Source organism: Helianthus annuus, chromosome 7, assembly GCF_002127325.2.
Source record: "Helianthus annuus cultivar XRQ/B chromosome 7, HanXRQr2.0-SUNRISE, whole genome shotgun sequence".
Taxonomy (NCBI): Eukaryota; Viridiplantae; Streptophyta; class Magnoliopsida; order Asterales; family Asteraceae; genus Helianthus; species Helianthus annuus.
Window position 1 is genome coordinate 105380637 of NC_035439.2, and position 21238 is coordinate 105401874.

Genomic DNA, 21238 nt, shown 5'->3' on the forward strand with positions numbered 1-21238 from the left:
TAAGGGCCCATCCACTTGCTTTTGAGTTTCCCCGCGAACATTTTCAACCTTGAATTATACAACCACACCTTTTGACCCACTTCAAAGTTCTTTTTCTTTATCTTCGCGTCATGAACTTTTTTTAGTTTGTCTTTGTATGCGGATGCACACTCATACGCTTGATCCCTTATCTCCTCAATTTCATTCAATTGAAGCTTTCTCGCCCGACCCGCTTCATCATAGTTCGCGTTCACTGTTTTAATTGCCCAATATGCCCTATGTGCCAACTCCATAGGCAAATGACATCCTTTCCCGTAAACCATTCGATAAGGAGTGGTATCAAGTGGAGTTTTGTAAGCCGTGCGATAAGCCCACAATGCGTCATCAAGCTTGCTTGACCAATCTTTCCGATCCGTTCTAACCGTCTTCATTAGAATTTCTTTAATTTGCCGGTTAGATAATTCCACTTGACCACTTGTTTGCGGGTGGTACGGTGTAGCCACACGGTGGTTCACATTATATCTCTTTAGCAACTTCCCGAAATTGAAATTTTTGAAATGCGAACCACCATCACTTATTATCACCCGAGGCACACCGAATCGAGCAAAAATATTGGACTGCACGAACTTACATACAACGGAATGATCGTTGGTCCTTGTGGCAATAGCTTCAATCCATTTCGACACGTAATCAACCGCAACCAATATGTACAAAAAACCATTTGAGTTTGGAAAAGGACCCATAAAGTTTATTCCCCAAACATCAAATACTTCTACTACCAAAATCAGTTGTAACGGCATTTCATCACGTTTCGAAATGCTCCCCATTCTTTGACAATTGATGCAACTCCAGGCATACTCGCAAGAATCCTTGAAAATCGTGGGCCAATAAAACCCACTAGATAACACCCGATAACCCGTCTTGTTCCTACTAAAATGCCCTCCACATGCCGATGAATGAGCATGGGTCAAAATCTCTAAAACTTCAGTTTCGGGAACACATCTTCGTATCACTTGATCGGCCCCGATTTTAAACAAGTCGGGTTCATCCCATATATATTGCTTCACTTGACTAAGAAACTGTTGTCGTCTCTTCTTAGTCCAATGATTTGGAATTGCACCCTTAGCCAAATAGTTAACGTAATGGGCATACCAAGGTGCAACATAAGTAGAGACGGCCAACAAGTGTTCATCGGGGAACCGTTCATTGATTTCACTTGGGTCATCAACACCTTCCAACGGGATTCGGGACAAATGATCCGTAACAACATTTTCATATCCCTTTTTGTCCCGAATCTCAAGATTGAATTCTTGTAACAAAAGCACCCAACGAATCAACCGGGGCTTCGCATCCTTCTTTTCCATCAAATATCGGACCGCACTATGATCTGAATACACTATCACCTTGCTCCCCCAAATGTAAGATCTAAACTTGTCCAAGGCATACACCACCGCTAATAATTCTTTTTCGGTTGTGGTGTAGTTGAGTTGCGCCTCGGACAAAGTTTTGCTTGCATAGTATATCACCACCGGTTTCTTATCAACCCTTTGACCCAAAACCGCTCCAATGGTCGTGTCGCTAGCATCACACATAATCTCGAACGGCTTTGACCAATCCGGTGGTTGCAAAATAGGAGCCTTCACCAACTGTTCCTTCAAAACATGAAACGCTTGCAAACATTCGTCAGTAAAATCAAAGGGAACATCTTTTAATAACAAGTTACATAAAGGTTTGTAATTACACTAAAACGTTTAATAAACCTTCGATAAAACCCCGCATGTCCCAAAAAGGATCTCACCCCCTTAACATTCTTTGGTGGGGGTAAAGATGAAATTACCCGAATCTTTGCTTTGTCTACCTCCATTCCCCGGTCCGAAATCATATGTCCTAACACAATACCCTCTTGAACCATAAAATGGCTCTTTTCCCAACTTAGTACCAAGTTTGTCTCAACACATCTTTTTAAAACTTTTTCTAATTCATTAAGACAAGATTCAAAACTTGGTCCAAAGATGGAAAAATCATCCATAAACACTTCAAGAGATTCCCCGACCATGTCCGAAAATATACTCATCATACATCTTTGGAATGTGGCCGGGGTGTTACATAGTCCAAATGGCATTCGCCGAAAAGCAAATGTACCATATGGACATGTAAATGTGGTTTTGTGTTGGTCGTCCGGGTGAATAGCAATTTGGTTATATCCCGAGTACCCATCTAAAAAACAATAATATTTTTGACCGGAAAGTTTTTCAATTATTTGGTCAATGATGGGTAACGGGAAATGGTCTTTTGAGGTAGCGGCGTTTAATTTTCTATAATCAATACACACTCGCCACCCGGTTACCGAGCGGGTGGCGATTTGCTCACCTTGTTCATCTTTTACTACTTGGATGCCGGATTTTTTAGGCACTACCTGAGTCGGACTTACCCACGCACTATCCCAAATGGGATAAATGATCCCCGCATCCAACCACTTGATAACTTCTTTCTTTACCACCTCTCTCAAATTTGGATTCAACCTTCTTTGGGTTTCACGAGTCGGCTTCGCATCCTCACTTGTGATAATTTTATGCATCACAATGGATGGACTAATACCTTTTAAATCGGCTATCGTCCACCCAATTGCCGCCTTGTGAGCCTTTAATACCCGTATCAACTCCTCCTCTTGAGCTACCGCCAAATTGGAAGCAATGATCACCGGTAAAGTGTCATTCTCCCCCAAAAATGCGTACTTGAGATGTTTTGGTAGCTCCTTCAACTCCACACTTGGTGGACATTCCAAAGAAGGCTTTGTACCCGAATCAATTCCCACCGGTAAAGAGTCCGTTTGGTGGGTCCATGGCGGTCTTCCTTCTTTCACCGCAAGAGCCTCTTGCTCTTTCTCTTCCACCTCCAACTCACATGCGTGAACCTGCAAAGACATATCACAAACACAAGAACCCAAAATTTCTTCTTCGAACTCCTTCGGGTCATAACCATCTATGAAATCTGCTAAGAAACACTCATCACCATAGACATTAGTACCGTTAGTAAAAACATTTAATCTCATTTTTCTATTACCGAATGTCATGTCGACCGTACCATATCGACAATCAATAATAGCATGTGCGGTGTTCAAAAATGGCCGACCCAAAATAACATTTTGTTGTTGAATTAGGTCCGCGGATGAGTAGTCTAGCACAAGGAAATCAACGGGATAATAAAATTCATCAACTTTAACTATCACATCCCGTACGATACCCCGGGGAAGTTTATGAGACAAGTCGGCTAATACAACCGTTGTCTCAACTCGCTTCAATGGACCAAAATCGTATTGGTCATATAACCCCCCCGGTAGGATACTTACTCCGGCTCCAAGATCCAATAACGCCCTTGTGGTTTCAAAATTTCCAACTTGAATGTTTATTAGGGGTGTTCCCGGATCTTGTAACTTAGGAGGAAGGTCTCCTTTCAATACCGCACTTACCCGCTCCGTTAAGTCTACCAATTTAGGTACTTTTTGTTGCCTCTTTTGAGTACACAATTCTTTTAGAAACTTAGCGTAAGCGGGTACCTGCTTGATAGCTTCAAGTAAAGGAAGATTAATTTTGACTTGTTTAAAAACCTCCCACATTTCCTCTTTTTGAGGACCTCGTTTTGAAATAAATTTTTTTTTACCCGGGTCTAATAAAGCCGAAGGAAACGGTACTTCACTTGACCCCTCACCCTCATTTACTTTTTCTTTTTCTTTAGTAACTTCGGGTTTTTCAAAATTGGGTTTTTTAGAAGAAACAATGGGTGGTTCATTTTCTTCCTCACTATCTTGACCCGTTATATCCTCAACCACCCCATCAACCAAATCCGGTGAAGGATTGGTTTTATACTCTTTCCCACTTCTCAAAACACTTACATGATGAATATTAACATTGTTACCTCTTGAAGTACCATGAGATGGGTTTACCTTAGTGTCGCTTGGTAATTGACCTTTGTTTTTCTTCAATTCGGACACTTCGGTTGCAAGTTGACTCATTTGGGTGGTCAAAGTTTGGATTGCTTTGTCTCGGGCCTCATCCTTTTGTATGCGAGCATCATCCATTTGGTTCCTCTTTTGCATTTCCGCTTGCATGCTCTTCAACATCTCCATCATTTCATTTCCACCCGAGGACCCTCCTTGTTCTTGGCTCGTTCGATATTGCCTTTGGTATCCTTGGTTGTTCCCACCTTGATATCCACTTTGGTTATTGTAAGGTTGGCGCGAACCATAATTACCTTGGTTACCTTGGAAATTTGGGTTTGCTTGATTCGAAGGGTTCCCATAACGAAAATTTGGGTGGTTCCTCAACCCGGGGTGGTAAGTATTAGAATTCATGTTATTGTAATTTCTACCACCCCCTCCTTAACCTTGCAACGCATTCACCTCCTCATATTGCCCATCCAACATCCCTTGGCAATTTTCAGCCGCATGACCTAATTCATTACAAATAGCACAAACATCATAAATTTGGTTAGAAGTTTGTACATTACCATCCTCGGCGGCATGCACGTGTGTTCGGGTAATGGCCGGTCGTGCTCTCCTTGATGCTTGAGCTTTCCTCTTTGAAGTAATGGCCATTTGTTCCAAGAACTCCCAATCTTCATTCTCATAGTTGGTGCCAAAGGTCCCATTTGTGATGGACATCAAATCTCGTGCATCTTCGGCACACAACCCTTCATGGAAGGCGTTCATCAACTCCCAAAGCTCGATTCCATGATGCGGACAATTTTTGATCATCATGTTTAAGCGGTCAAAAGCTTCATGGAACATTTCGCCTTGTTTTTGTTGGAAACTTCTCAACCCTTTCCTCGCATCATTAGTCTTTTGGGCGGTATAAAATTCATCTAAAAATGTTTGTTGCATTTCCCCCCAAGTGTAAATAGATGCCGAAGGCAAAGTGTAGAACCACTTCATTGCCTTATCTTCCAAGGAGAATTGAAATAAGACCAACTTCACATCATCGGCCGAAAAACCTTGACTCCCAAGAGTGTTGCAAATTGAGATAGGCCTCCAAATGAAAATAAGGTTCCTCCGTCGCTATACCCTTATATTTCGGCAAACTTTGTAAGGAATTAGTCCTTACTTCAAAGGTTCTTCCTTGGTTATTATGAGGAATAACCACCGGTGAAGGATTGTGAGTGATCACCGGCCTAAAATGCGCTTCAATACCCCTCGCATTTTCTCTAAGATGCCTCCTTGGTACACCAAACCGACCCCTTGGACGAACTTGACCCATTGGTCTTTGTATAGGCCCTTGTGGTGCAATTGGTTGTTGAAATTGTTGTTGTGGCACTGGTGGGTTTTGAATTGGCCTTTGGAATTGTGGTTGCACATTTTGTGGGCGAACTTGTTGCAATGGTATGGGACGTTGCATTTGTGGCCCTTGTGGCCTAGGCCTCACATGTTGGGGTATGAGTTGTTGTTGTTGCACTCCACCCACATTTGGCATTACTTGCATTTGGCCTTGCATATAACCGTATTCCCCTTGCTCTCCATCACCCCCATAAGCGTACCCGTCTTCATCATAACCCTCGAACTCCTCAAATCCTTCATCATACCCATCTCCTTGAATTCCCGAAGATTGCCCAAATGGAAGAGTCGAGTATTGGAAACCCGACTGGTTTGATGGTCGAAACGGTGTAGCATGGACAATAGACGAAATTGGTGCTATGGTATGACTTGAATATGACGGACCCGCACCCGGGAAGAAATGGGATAATGGTGGTATAGTAGTGGAAGGGTTAAATGTGATGGTTGGTTCTTCTTGGGTAGTAATGGGTTGTGTGGTATTGGTTGGTGTGACATTTTGAAGTATGGTGGGTTCGGTAATATTTGGTGGAATGGTGGTATTTGGTGAAGGTTGAGTGGATGTTGGTATAAATGATGAGGTGGATTCACCCGTAGTGGGTGGTGGTGGTGGTGGATCCATGTATCGAAGTGGTGTAATCGGTGTGATTGGTGTTGTTGGTGAACCGCTGATTGTGTTTTCCCTTAACAAAATCCTATTTGCTCTCAAAGTTCGTTCAATTTCCGGATCAAATGCCAATGGTGAAAGCTTGTGAGAGCTTCTAGTACGCATGCACCTGTAAATACCTGCACACTAACACACCCAGCGTAAACCAGAAAAATAACAAACTTAAGAAAAGCAAAAATAACACACGTTGCGCACTACTCCCCGGCAACGGCGCCAAAATTTGACGTGATGTCGTGGTCACAATCAAATTTAATCCCAATAACAACTATATTGATAGTGGCAAGTGGGTATCGAACACAGGGAGTTTGTGGAAAATGTGCTATTTGAATTTTACTATGTTAACTAAAATTAAACTAAATGCAAATAAAAGTAAATTCCAGAGTTGGTTTGATGGGATTGGTTTCTAAAACTAAGAATACTAATTAATTTGCGAAATGTAAGTTGAGTTTGTAAACAATTTGGAGACGAATGACCATCCTAGGTTTCCAGTTTGCTTCAACAATTGTGATATCATCCACTAGAAAGAACTACATAGACATAGTTCGTGTGTAATTACTTATTGTGATAAAAGGGAACGAAGTACTCAAATTCCTAGAACGTGAGGTTGTTACCCGATGACCAATCAACCCTTACCCAATCCTAATTCTACCCATGATATCTCGATTGCCAACGGCATCAAGAACGTATGGTTTCAAACTAGAATATCATAAGAATTAACAACTTACAAATAAGCAATCACACACCATGATAAACAAGACATAGATAGAGTTCACCATTCTAGAAATATGGAATCAAAACACAATTGTTTCATACAAACCTTCACCCTAGGATGACCATAAAGAACTTAGCCACTCATGGCTTGGACCAACATTGTAGCAAAAAGTAGAAGAGAATAATGTTTACAAAGTTCACCAACAATAATTAACTAGAGATTAAGTGATAAGATAGTTCAAAGATGATGTTTTCAAGCTTCCAATTCTCTAATTTCTACTCCTCATTCGTGTCCCACTCAGGTGTAACCGAATACCCATGATGAGGGACCATAAAACATCTTCAAGGCGGCATTTAATGTGGAAGTTACAAGAAAGTGTCAGTCGGAGCCGTAACCTACGGCTCCCAGCCGTAGGTTACGGCTGGCAGTGAAGTCATGCAAATCAGCTCAGGGCCGTAACCCAGCCGTAGGTTACGGCTGGCAGTGAAGTCATGCAAATCAGCTCAGGGCCGTAACCTACGGCCACCTGCCGTAGGTTACGGCGATCAACATGCTTTACGGCCCAATGCTCATGTCTTACGACTGTCTTTTTGTCAATTGATAGGAGCCGTAACCTACGGCTGGGAGCCGTAGGTTACGGTGCTGAGTGGCTTTTTTCTCCTTGTTTCTTCATCAATTTGCCATTTCCTCACTTCTCGATTTCGCCAACTTCCGCCATCCTTCTAATCTTTTATAAATCCCTCATCTTAAGTACTTTAAGACCTGCATCATCAAACATAGAGTGGTTACCAAGTTCAAGCAATTAACCGAATAAAACATGGAATGTGCATATGTTTAGACCTTTTAAGGGTTGTCCTACGGACCACCCGTCATGACTCTTCCTGAAAGCTAGATTTGGCTTTGAAGCACTGTGGTCAAACCTGCACCACTTATTACCAACTGTTTTTGAGTTTTGATTTTCCAATTTTTGTGGTTTTTTTATCACGATTGGATGATTGAACTGATGAGCTTTTATTCTTGTTTAGAAGTTTTTCAGAATTTTTAATACTTTGTTTTTGTTCTGCAATCTTCTTCAAAGATTTCTATGTTGAACATTCACCTTTTTATGTAGATTGCAAATCAGTTTCTTGAAATTTTTCTTTTAATTTCAAAAATAATTTTCTTTTTTCATCTTCATCATCAGTTTTCTCATCACAATCTTCAATTTTGACTTTGTCAAAATTTGTGACATTGTCACTTATTGGAACAGCATTGATTAGTTTTGGACAAACATATGATGCAGAAGTCACAAAACCTTTCAACTTATTCTCTAACACAGCAATTTTATTTCTATCACATTCGGCTTCTTTTTCAAGTCGAATAATATTCTCAAGATGAGAATTTATTGCTTTTTGCTTTTCCAAGTTATTTTTCTCAAAAATTGATTTTTCATTTTCTAAAATTTTTATTTGATTTTGAAAATCATTTTCTAATTTTTTCAAATTTTTGTTTTCTAATGACAAACTCTCAACATTCTTCAAAAGTTTGTCATTTTCAGATTTCAGTTTTTCACAGTTCAAGCGCAACTCCAGAATCTGTTCATCATCAGCTTTCTTCTCAAACTTCAAGGTTTTGTTTTTCAATGTCAAATTCTCCATATCTTTCAAAAGTTTGACATTGTCTGCTCCAGATTTATCACATTTTGAGCATTTTTCATTCATCTTTCCAACATCAGCTTCTTTCTTTGTGATTTCCTTTGTTTCCAACTTGTATGTTCCTGCACAAAAGATTTTAACGAAATCAAGAGGGTTCATATTTTCATCAATAAAACAACCTCTCTTAATATCGTATCTCATAACATTTTTTTGCAGCAAGACACACCTTTACTCTTCTTCTCATTTCAACAATCACATTCAAATTTATTTTTTCTGAGTCCTTTTTTATTTCGTTCATCAACTCCTCTTTTTCTGTTTCTTTATCATACTTGTATGATTTAAGCTTTCGAATGAATCCATGTAGATAAAGTTTTGAAAAATCAGAATCCTCTTTTAATTTTCTTAAAACTTCATCCCATTCTAAAGGTAATGCGTCAGCAAATTTTGAAATTTTTTCATCATTTGAAAACCTTATCTTGTATCTATCTAACTTGTCAATTAAATCATCAAACCATTTATCCAACTTCTCCAATGATTCATGTTTCATACACAAGAAGTTTTCGAATCTTTTAATCCAAACATTTTTATCATTTCTCCTATCAAACCAAGATTCACTAGCCCAATCATTTAAATCTGCAAGATTCTTGTTCTCCTGTTCATCAAACATTTTAACTATACTCTTCAAAATTCACGAATTCAGTTTTCAACCGAAATCAAAGTTCACACGAAAAGAACTTTTCCCGCAAAATCTTCAAACGAAATTCCTCCTCAAACGGAATTAACCTGCAAGACGGCTGTCACACCCTGAAATATCAGAGCTTGGCGTGACTGGACCGGTATCTTCATTGCACAGCGGAAGCAAAAAGCTAAGACTTCTAAACAGTGAACACCTACTAGGTACTTGAATTCCCATGGGTTCTCCTATTCCAACCGTTCCTTAGGTTTAAAAATGCAACCTGAGAAAGAACATGCGAAAAAGTCAACATAAAGTTGAGCGAGCTCATAGTTTGTTTTGAAAAGATTTAAAATAAATCTTTTTGATAACCGGTTTCAAAGTTGTTGAGAAAATATAGTAGAATTATTTTCTTGGCATGATATATGAAAAACTGTGAGTCTAGCCCACAATAGTCTTTGTGCATTGCACGAGAGAGAATGGGCCGAGCCCAAACGAACCTTTATAAGCAGGATCAGCGCGTCCTCTTACTTAGGTATAATTTGAAAAACGTTACCAAAGTTTGTAAATCCATGTATTTGTGAGTTTACATCAAATGAATCTTAAAAACATTTGAAAGTTCAGTTTCTAAGTAGGTATGTAATGCGTCTATGAACATGTTGATCATTAATGTGTAGCTAAGACATTAATATGTGTGCCGACATAGGAAGCACTCAACCCGGTAGACGATTTAAGTGTCGATTCACTTCGACAGGGACACAAAAGCACTCTAAGTGGCCGCACAAGGACCGTGAGTGGGGCTCGCCCGTACCCGATAGATCTACCCCCTGTTCCGTGGTCCTTAAAAGGATTAATGGTGCCTAAGTTAGCGCCTATTCGCACGTGATCCAAGAGTTCATTCCATAGCTTAATCATACCCTAGTTAATATGTATTTCAAAAGAAAAAGGGGGACATAAACCCATTGGGTTGTCTCGTTGTTCGTACGCAGAACAACCCAGTCCCGTTGTAGTAACTAGGACATTCCTGTCACTAGTCATGAAAATCATGCACGTTTGTGAAAATACGCGTTTGTTTTGTAAAACCGGTATGTTTAGTATAAACCGTTCGTAAACCATTTGAGTTCCTTGAAATCCATTCGCAATATGGTTTAGAAATATGAGGTTTTCGCTTATCGAAAAATTGTTTACTTTTGCAAAACTTGCATGTCTTTCCACCCCCGAAAACATTTATAAAAATGTAAAACAGTAAAAAGTGGGGGTTATGAACTCACCTGGATATTCCTGTGCAAAGCTAGCTTAGTGTGATTCCGTAGTGTCATCCCACGAATTTGAACTCGCTAGCGTGCAACTAAAACATTCCTAATCAAGGAATAACTTATCAGTTTTCTAATTTAAACGTAGTTAAACTACGTGTCCGAGCTCTACCGAGTCGTTAACTAAACGACCCTAAGTTAGTGTTATTGTCTTGATTCGAAATAGCCAAACTATTGTTACTCGATCCCGTTTATAACCGGGATAAAACTAAGTCGTGAAATCGACTTAGTTTTCGAGTGTTATAAGTTATATATTTATATATATAAATATAAATATACTTATGAAGTCGTGTTAGTTGTCGCGAATAGAAAACGTAGGTGAATAGTGGTACGTATCCGAAATGTCGTATGTGCTGCGGTAATATACCGTTGTAGTTTTCGTAAGATGTAAACAAGTGTATATATATATATATATATATATATATATATATATATATATATATATATATATATATTCACATATATGTATTCGAATAGTTGGTGTTCAAAATAAAAATAAAACGTTATTTTTATTTTACAAAAGTATACGGACCAACGACGTTTGGAATAAATGTAACATTATATTCATTGTTTAAAAGTATTCAGAAATATTAGTGTTTGAAATAAAATAAATAATTATATTTATTTGTAAAAGTGTATCGGGTCTCGATGTTTCTAAACGTTGGGAATAAATATAATTACTTATATCTATTTTATAGAAATCCTCGAGTTTTATTAAGTAGTAATTCAAGTTTGATGGAATGTTATAACTTTGTTTTTGAAATTCGTAAAACGTTACCAAAATAAATATATCTATATATTTATTTTATAATAAAAACTCGGATTTCGACAAGTGCCGTTTAACAATATAGTTATGTTTTGGTTTCGGATTTTTACAAAAATCGGACAGAGTTTCCTCTGTTTTTGAAATAACCCGACAATCAAAGTGCCGTTTTTTTTTTTTTCAAAATTCAATCAGTCATTCAACAACATTAAATATAAGGTTTCCGTCAAATATATCAAAACGTCAAATGTAAAAGCGTAGTAATCACTAATGTATAAAATTTTCGTCGAGTATATCCAAAATAAACTAATATTTAATCAATTCGGGTCGAGCTCGGGTCGCGTTTAAGTCTAAAATCTAATGTAAACTGGCGTAATAACTACTCGCTACGCCTAAACTTTACCGGGTCTTGCGAGATGACCGGGCGTTGACTGAATGTTGACCGAACCGGAATCTGACTTTGACCGAGCCGTTGACCTGTTGACCCGTAGCCTGACTGACTTTGACTGCTTTGACCTGGAACCGACTGAGTTGACCCGAGTCGACTCGCTTTGACCGAGTCGACATGGAGTGCAATTCTGACCCGTTGACTTGAACCCGAAGTTGGTCGCTGTTGACCACACCTGAACCGAAGTTCTGACCGTGATTTACCGTTGACTGGTTTGACCGGGTCAAACCGAGTTGAACCAACCCGAAATCTGAACCGTATCCCAAACTCGTGACCCAAAACTGAAACATCACTCAAACCACAACATCCTCACGTCTACTGCCGACATCATTGTTAACTAGTCTTCATCAACATCATCATCTGCATCATCGACATCATGAGAAACGTAAGAAGAAACCAGTTTATCAATCGGAAAAATCAACGAACAGAAAAGAAAGGGATGTTCTTACCTGCAGAAATTACGGCAACAACACTGTCACCGTCTGTCGTCATCATCATCGAACACAGGCGGGGGTACAGCGCCGGAAAAATGAGCGGCCGGCACCTCCTCTCTTGGCTTCTGATCTCGTCGCCGCTGACCACCACTCAGTGGTCATCTTCTTCAACTGACGGAGGGGGGGTTGCTCATCGGAGGGGACCACCGGCAGCCGTCGGCTGGCCGGCTCCTATTTGGGCTTCGCCGGATCTTGATCGAGAGGAGGGAATGGAGATCGAGAGGGGAAGGGAGGAGAGCAGGTTGTTATGGGATTTGTTTGGAGAAGATTAACATTCATGAGTTGTGTGTATGTTTGATTTAGATAAGGTGCAGCTCAAAGTGAGAGGGAAAGCTTGGTGTCGGCTGAAACCAAATGAGGCAACTAGGGTAACACTTCTCTTAAATAGGTAGGTTTTCCCTAATGGGCTTGGGCTTGGGCCCAAGGCCCACAAGCCCAATCCCCGTATTTAAGTGACCCAAATTTTCTGCGTGGCCCATTATCAAAACCCGAGCTCCACTTAACGTCGAAGATAAAACTTTAGGATTAAAAGGCGTAAAATAGTGTCGTTTGTCGTGTTAGACGCGTATGCGCGTCGGTCGCGTTAAATCGCGTAAACTTCGTAGTTTGTCGTTTTAAAATCCATTTCTCGCTCCGTTTTCAATTGTGAATAATAAAATTTGAAAACGAAGTTAGATATATCATAATATATTAACATTGTGACGTAACTCGAATGCGGCGCTTCCGTTTCGTTATTAATTGACGGTGCGTTCTGATTTCCGCGTTTTTCGCTCTCGTTTGCGCTTTGCGTCATTCGAAAGCATAAAAATTTTGCAAAACGAAATCCATAGGTTTAAATTATACGTATAAAACGTATTTGTCGGCGATGTCAGTAATTTGTACGGTTTCAGTTCGTTATCGTTTAATATTCAACGGTTTCTCCGCAGATCGTCATACACGCGCTGTAAAGTCGATTAGGCGTTCCTAGAGACTCCAAAAACCTAATTAAGTTAATCCGTGCCTTAAACACTACTTATTATCGACTTAAACGTTTGTTAATCGCGTAATTAGAAGCCGTTAATTGCCGGTTGTCACATTCTCCCCCTGTTGCAGAAATTTCGTCCTTGAAATTTAGTCTATGTTATCTCATCAGAGTTGTGTCGTTCCTAGGTAAGTCCGAATAATACCAAAGTGAATGAACGCGTAATCGAATCAAGACTTTCAGATTACGTGAGTGTAAAAACACTTTGCATCATTAAGAACCTAAGCTGAGTTTGTTACGGAAATCGATGTCAAGTGAACGAAGCGTAGTGATACTATCACTAATGTGAGTAAGTTTACAAGGTTCAACAAAAGAGGAATTTCGAGCAATAGAATTCCAAATGAATGTTCAAAATATGCAAATTAATTTTTGAAACAATAGAATTCACTGCCAACAGAAACTTGTGTTGGTCGTTGTATGATTGAAACTCGAATGTAACAAGTTCAAATAAATATAATCATAAAAATGATTTGTGAACAATCAAACCGTTAAATGAATAAGATCAACGTGTTGCAAGGATGCACCGAAATGAAATACAGCCGAACCTGGTGTATCATCATCTTAATACATAGTTGCATTAGGTCCATTTAAATGATGAGTCAAACGAAAAGCATATATAGTTTCGCATGAGCGACTGATCGTGATTAGCACAAGCTACAAGTTTATACCGACACCACAATGTGTCGTAGTGAGTGAAATAATTCAATAATAATGGTGATCAAAAAAGTATCACCGTGTTTTGCATGAAGCGCTCAATCATGATTAGCCCAAGCTACGAATCTATGCCAGCACCACAAGGTGTCATAATGATTGAAATAATTTAAGAATACTGGTGACTGAACAAGCATCACCTTGTTTTGAAAGCAAGTGAGAGATTCAACGAAGTAAATCTGAATGTCTGTTTCAAACAATTCTCATAGGATTTTCAATTGAAAACGAAAAAAAATAAATAATGTTCTTCGATTGAAAATGAAAGGACAATAAATATTACAAAATGTTTGATCGATGCTGAAAGAACCGTTAAGAGGTACACCTGAATATGACATGAATTTGTGTACCATTATCTTAACACACGATTGTGTTAAGATTGTTTTAATATGATAAACCAACAAGGTGGATTTAATATCAAGAAACAAGTAAATAAATAATTAAATCCGTACATGATGTGAGCAACGAGATTAGCGCAAGCTTCAAACTTGTGAGAACGTCACCACAAGGTGATCGTGATCAAGGAAATGATTCAATGAAGTCGAAAACCAAACAAGCCTGTTATGGTTCAAAGCAAATGAGGTGCTTGTTGGGATTATTTTGAATATGATGGCCTCAATCCATCATATGGAACCTCGAATTGAATGTATATTATGAGCAAGTTCAAACAATTAAACTTGGTTTAAGCACATTCCAACAATGAATGCAAGTATCAACAGGAAAGTTTCGACATGGTTACAACGAAAACCATGTATGTAACTCGAAAAGGGAAGGAGTTTCAACGAGTTCGTTGACTCGATATCAAAGAGTCAACGCTTTGCAATAATGTAGCCATTCAAATAATAATGCAAAGATCATTTATATAGCGAAATGATATTTGAGCTTTGATAAAACAACAATTTGGAGTGAAACCACATACGCAACAAGCGATGCATGTGTATCAAATGAATTTGTCAAGAACTGAAACGATTGACTGTTTACTATCATGAAGTAAAATCTTCGTGATGAAATGACCGTTAGGGGGAGTAGAAGTAGGAAAATCTACTCACTATGTGCAAAAAGTCGAAATTTCAACAAAAGAAATTTGAGGATCTTACCTGGAATTTCGAACATAGCGTGATCGCCATAAGTGAAATAGGGGGATACGAAGACATGTGACTTCTTTTGCAGCGTCAGTAGTTGTGAGTCTCATTAGACTAAGTATCGATCGTTATTAAATCTTGTTTCAACGTACCTTGGCGTGATTCGTGTCACTTGCAATATCACGTGGCCCATTGCCGCATTTCAATCAGTAGTTCTCCCGCTGACTGGACTAGCGTCGTTGTTATTGTGCCCAATCATGTTTTCCAAAGGCCTTGCCTTGAAAGTCGTGCGTGATATACTTCGACGTCCGCTGACGTATAGTTTAAGTTTCATGTATACGTGTGCACTAGTGTTTCGTTCCGTGTAGAATGTGATGTGCTCCGACATCTGTTGACGTATAATTTGAGTTTCATGTATTCGTGTGCACTAGTGTTTCATTCCGCGCAGGTTACCTACTCGGGTAAGTGAAATAGCATAGACGACATAATATAATGGCGTTTGCCCGAGTTAATAGTCACGGTTTCTAAGTGAGGACCTTTAATGAGTATCGACACAAACTTTCCAAAGGTCCTAAATGCGTGTTATACAAAAATCTTAAAGTTCTGATTTTTGCGTGTAATTGATTCGTGTAACGTGTATCAACACAACACTCGTGTATGTTTAAAACCAAAATTGTTGAATAATTGTTTTTTTTTTGGCAACGGTTGGAACCTATATTCGAGTCTTAGGCGTTCTGTGTGTTTCAAATCTTAAGAATCTAAGTTCCCAGAGGAAAGTAAGGTTAAAGCCTAGGTATCTCTACAAAAACCTAATTCGCTGAAACCTATAGCTCTGATACCAATCTGTCACACCCCGAAATATCAGAGCTTGGCGTGACTGGACCGGTATCTTCATTGCACAGCGGAAGCAAAAAGCTAAGACTTCTAAACAGTGAACGCCTACTAGGTACTTGAATTCCCATGGGTTCTCCTATTCCAACCGTTCCTTAGGTTTAAAAATGCAACCTGAGAAAGAACATGCGAAAAAGTCAACATAAAGTTGAGCGAGCTCATAGTTTGTTTTGAAAAGATTTAAAATAAATCTTTTTGATAACCGGTTTCAAAGTTGTTGAGAAAATATAGTAGAATTGTTTTCTTGGCATGATATATGAAAAACTGTGAGTCTAGCCCACAATAGTCTTTGTGCATTGCACGAGAGAGAATGGGCCGAGCCCAAACGAACCTTCATAAGCAGGATCAGCGCGTCCTCTTACTTAGGTATAATTTGAAAAACGTTACCAAAGTTTGTAAATCCATGTATTTGTGAGTTTACATCAAATGAATCTTAAAAACATTTGAAAGTTCAGTTTCTAAGTAGGTATGTAATGCGTCTATGAACATGTTGATCATTAATGTGTAGCTAAGACATTAATATGTGTGCCGACATAGGAAGCACTCAACCCGGTAGACGATTTAAGTGTCGATTCACTTCGACAGGGACACAAAAGCACTCTAAGTGGCCGCACAAGGACCGTGAGTGGGGCTCGCCCGTACCCGATAGATCTACCCCCTGTTCCGTGGTCCTTAAAAGGATTAATGGTGCCTAAGTTAGCGCCTATTCGCACGTGATCCAAGAGTTCATTCCATAGCTTAATCATACCCTAGTTAATATGTATTTCAAAAGAAAAAGGGGGACATAAACCCATTGGGTTGTCTCGTTGTTCGTACGCAGAACAACCCAGTCCCGTTGTAGTAACTAGGACATTCCTGTCACTAGTCATGAAAATCATGCACGTTTGTGAAAATACGCGTTTGTTTTGTAAAACCGGTATGTTTAGTATAAACCGTTCGTAAACCATTTGAGTTCCTTGAAATCCATTCGCAATATGGTTTAGAAATATGAGGTTTTCGCTTATCGAAAAATTGTTTACTTTTGCAAAACTTGCATGTCTTTCCACCCCCGAAAACATTTATAAAAATGTAAAACAGTAAAAAGTGGGGGTTATGAACTCACCTGGATATTCCTGTGCAAAGCTAGCTTAGTGTGATTCCGTAGTGTCATCCCACGAATTTGAACTCGCTAGCGTGCAACTAAAACATTCCTAATCAAGGAATAACTTATCAGTTTTCTAATTTAAACGTAGTTAAACTACGTGTCCGAGCTCTACCGAGTCGTTAACTAAACGACCCTAAGTTAGTGTTATTGTCTTGATTCGAAATAGCCAAACTATTGTTACTCGATCCCGTTTATAACCGGGATAAAACTAAGTCGTGAAATCGACTTAGTTTTCGAGTGTTATAAGTTATATATTTATATATATAAATATAAATATACTTATGAAGTCGTGTTAGTTGTCGCGAATAGAAAACGTAGGTGAATAGTGGTACGTATCCGAAATGTCGTATGTGTTGCGGTAATATACCGTTGTAGTTTTCGTAAGATGTAAACAAGTGTATATATATATATATATATATATATATATATTCACATATATGTATTCGAATAGTTGGTGTTCAAAATAAAAATAAAACGTTATTTTTATTTTACAAAAGTATACGGACCAACGACGTTTGGAATAAATGTAACATTATATTCATTGTTTAAAAGTATTCAGAAATATTAGTGTTTGAAATAAAATAAATAATTATATTTATTTGTAAAAGTGTATCGGGTCTCGATGTTTCTAAACGCTGGGAATAAATATAATTACTTATATCTATTTTATAGAAATCCTCGAGTTTTATTAAGTAGTAATTCAAGTTTGATGGAATGTTATAACTTTGTTTTTGAAATTCGTAAAACGTTACCAAAATAAATATATCTATATATTTATTTTATAATAAAAACTCGGATTTCGACAAGTGCCGTTTAACAACATAGTTATGTTTTGGTTTCGGATTTTTACAAAAATCGGACAGAGTTTCCTCTGTTTTTGAAATAACCCGACAATCAAAGTGCCGTTTTTTTTTTCAAAATTCAATCAGTCATTCAACAACATTAAATATAAGGTTTCCGTCAAATATATCAAAACGTCAAATGTAAAAGCGTAGTAATCACTAATGTATAAAATTTTCGTCGAGTATATCCAAAATAAACTAATATTTAATCAATTCGGGTCGAGCTCGGGTCGCGTTTAAGTCTAAAATCTAATGTAAACTGGCGTAATAACTACTCGCTACGCCTAAACTTTACCGGGTCTTGCGAGATGACCGGGCGTTGACTGAATGTTGACCGAACCGGAATCTGACTTTGACCGAGCCGTTGACCTGTTGACCCGTAGCCTGACTGACTTTGACTGCTTTGACCTGGAACCGACTGAGTTGACCCGAGTCGACTCGCTTTGACCGAGTCGACATGGAGTGCAATTCTGACCCGTTGACTTGAACCCGAAGTTGACCGCTGTTGACCACACCTGAACCGAAGTTCTGACCGGGATTTACCGTTGACTGGTTTGACCGGGTCAAACCGAGTTGAACCAACCCGAAATCTGAACCGTATCCCAAACTCGTGACCCAAAACTGAAACATCACTCAAACCACAACATCCTCACGTCTACTGCCGACATCATTGTTAACTAGTCTTCATCAACATCATCATCCGCATCATCGACATCATGAGAAACGTAAGAAGAAACCAGTTTATCAATCGGAAAAATCAACGAACAGAAAAGAAAGGGATGTTCTTACCTGCAGAAATTACGGCAACAACACTGTCACCGTCTGTCGTCATCATCATCGAACACAGGCGGGGGTACGGCGCCAGAAAAATGAGCGGCCGGCACCTCCTCTCTCGGCTTCTGATCTCGTCGCCGCTGACCACCACTCAGTGGTCATCTTCTTCAACTGACGGAGGGGGGGGTTGCTCATCGGAGGGGACCACCGGCAGCCGTCGGCTGGCCGACTCCTATTTGGGTTCGCCGGATCTTGAATCGAGAGGAGGGAATGGAGATCGAGAGGGGAAGGGAGGAGAGCAGGTTGTTATGGGATTTGTTTGGAGAAAATGAACATTCATGAGTTGTGTGTATGTTTGATTTAGATAAGGTGCAGCTCAAAGTGAGAGGGAAAGCTTGGTGTCGGCTGAAACCAAATGAGGCAACTAGGGTAACACTTCTCTTAAATAGGTAGGTTTTCCCTAATGGGCTTGGGCTTGGGCCCAAGGCCCACAAGCCCAATCCCCGTATTTAAGTGACCCAAATTTTCTGCGTGGCCCATTATCAAAACCCGAGCTCCACTTAACGTCGAAGATAAAACTTTAGGATTAAAAGGCGTAAAATAGTGTCGTTTGTCGTGTTAGACGCGTATGCGCGTCGGTCGAGTTAAATCGCGTAAACTTCGTAGTTTGTCGTTTTAAAATCCATTTCTCGCTCCGTTTTCAATTGTGAATAATAAAATTTGAAAACGAAGTTAGATATATCATAATATATTAACATTGTGACGTAACTCGAATGCGGCGCTTCCGTTTCGTTATTAATTGACGGTGCGTTCTGATTTCCACGTTTTTCGCTCTCGTTTGCGCTTTGCGTCATTCGAAAGCATAAAAATTTTGCAAAAAGAAATCCATAGGTTTAAATTATACGTATAAAACGTATTTGTCGGTGATGTCAGTAATTTGTACGGTTTCAGTTCGTTATCGTTTAATATTCAATGGTTTCTCCGCAGATCGTCATACACGCGCTGTAAAGTCGATTAGGCGTTCCTAGAGACTCCAAAAACCTAATTAAGTTAATCCGTGCCTTAAACACTACTTATTATCGACTTAAACGTTTGTTAATCGCGTAATTAGAAGCCGTTAATTGGCGGTTGTCACAACGGCTTCACACGAAATTAGTTTTAAACGAAATTAGGATTCAAGCGAAATTACAAGATTTCAAACGAAATTAGTGATTTCGTGCGGAATTATTCAAACGAAATATCAATTTCAAAAAGAATTACAAACTGGAGCGGAATTAAGTAATTTCCTTTGAAACCTCTCAAACGGAATTACTTATCTGAGACGAAATTACCCTTAATTTTGTGCGGAATTATGGTGACGTCAGCATATCGATCTGATTTTTATAAAATTGATCAAGTTCTAGGTTAATTTTAAAGTCTGATTTTCTCAAGGATTGATTAAAACTGTATTTCGATTGTTATATGTAAAAATCAGTCCATTTCAACCATTAAATCTTGATTAATTTGAAAAAGAAGGTGTAGAAATCAGAATTTTTAGTGAAAACGAGCTAAACAGTAAGAATTCTTCCTCCTGAGCTCTGATACCACTTGTAGGATCGTTGTGTGACCCGAACGAGTCGTTCAGAAGAATTCTCAGACAGAATCAGAGGCGGAATTCAGTGATTCGGTCTTCATTTAGCTTGTAATACACTAGAGTTTAATTAAACAGTCTCTATTATTGATTTAGCAACGTTTACAACCACGAGACAACTTTGGCAGAGCTTCGCCGTCAGAAACACACATACACGGACTCTTACAAACGAAATTACAAGTCCCCTATTTATAAGCATCTAATTCCGCTCCAAAGTTCACACGAAATTACTTCATGCGGAATTAGGATTCACACGGAATTAGCTCCAAATGGAATTAACAATTCCAAGCGGAATTACATGTTAATTCCGTGCGGAATTACACATGCACCATTCAAACGGAATTAGCTATCTTAATCTTTTTCTTGAACTTCGTGCCCTTAACAATGCAAGACTTGAACAAAGACGTAGTCGACAGACATAGTGCACTAACAGTAAGTCTTGGACCGTAACGATGAAAACATTAGAGTCTAGACCGGCTTTGGCTGATGGTTGGGCAGTAGTTGTTAAAGGCCTTCAATTGTCAAAGGATTCACTGTTGCTTTTCAAACCTATTCGACATGATGTGTTTGAACTTTCGTGTTTTGTTGACGGTGTATGTGGTGAATCGTATTTCACATATCAGCGATACACACAATTGGGCTTAACTGTATGTATATTTTTTTCCTTTTGCACATTATTAATCTAATTGTATACATTTTATTTATTATATATTTATGTAATAGTATAGTATTAGTTCTATTTACTATATCGAAACAACATGCGTAGTAACTTATGATACATGTTTTATTTAATGCAGGTAATTCCAGATGCTTTTATTAAAAAGTTTTATAAAAAACACACACTAAACGGCACCTATCAAATACTAGCTGCTGGTACTCGCTGGAATGTGGAATCTGCTAAAATACATAACTGCTATGCATTCACAGACGGATGGATGACTCTTTGCGAAAGGCTTAAAATCTTTGATGAAGATGTATTGATCTTTAATAAGATTGATAACGTTGCCTTTCAGTTATCAGTTTATCGAGATTGTATTCCTGTTGTTTTGAGTGGCATAGTTGATTCTGATGATGATGAGGTCGTTCAAATAAGTCATGATCAGTTTGTTGATAAATTAGACAAGGTAATTATCTATTTTT

At 38.8% G+C, this 21238-nt stretch overlaps 1 non-coding gene across 1 annotated transcript; it reads left to right on the forward strand.

Moving 5' to 3' along the window:
• The first annotated feature begins 4703 nt into the window (after positions 1–4703).
• LOC118480755 lies at positions 4704–4809 on the forward strand. Its single transcript, XR_004863732.1, has one exon. It is a non-coding gene; the product is annotated as a small nucleolar RNA R71 (small nucleolar RNA).
• The last annotated feature ends 16429 nt before the right edge of the window (positions 4810–21238 follow it).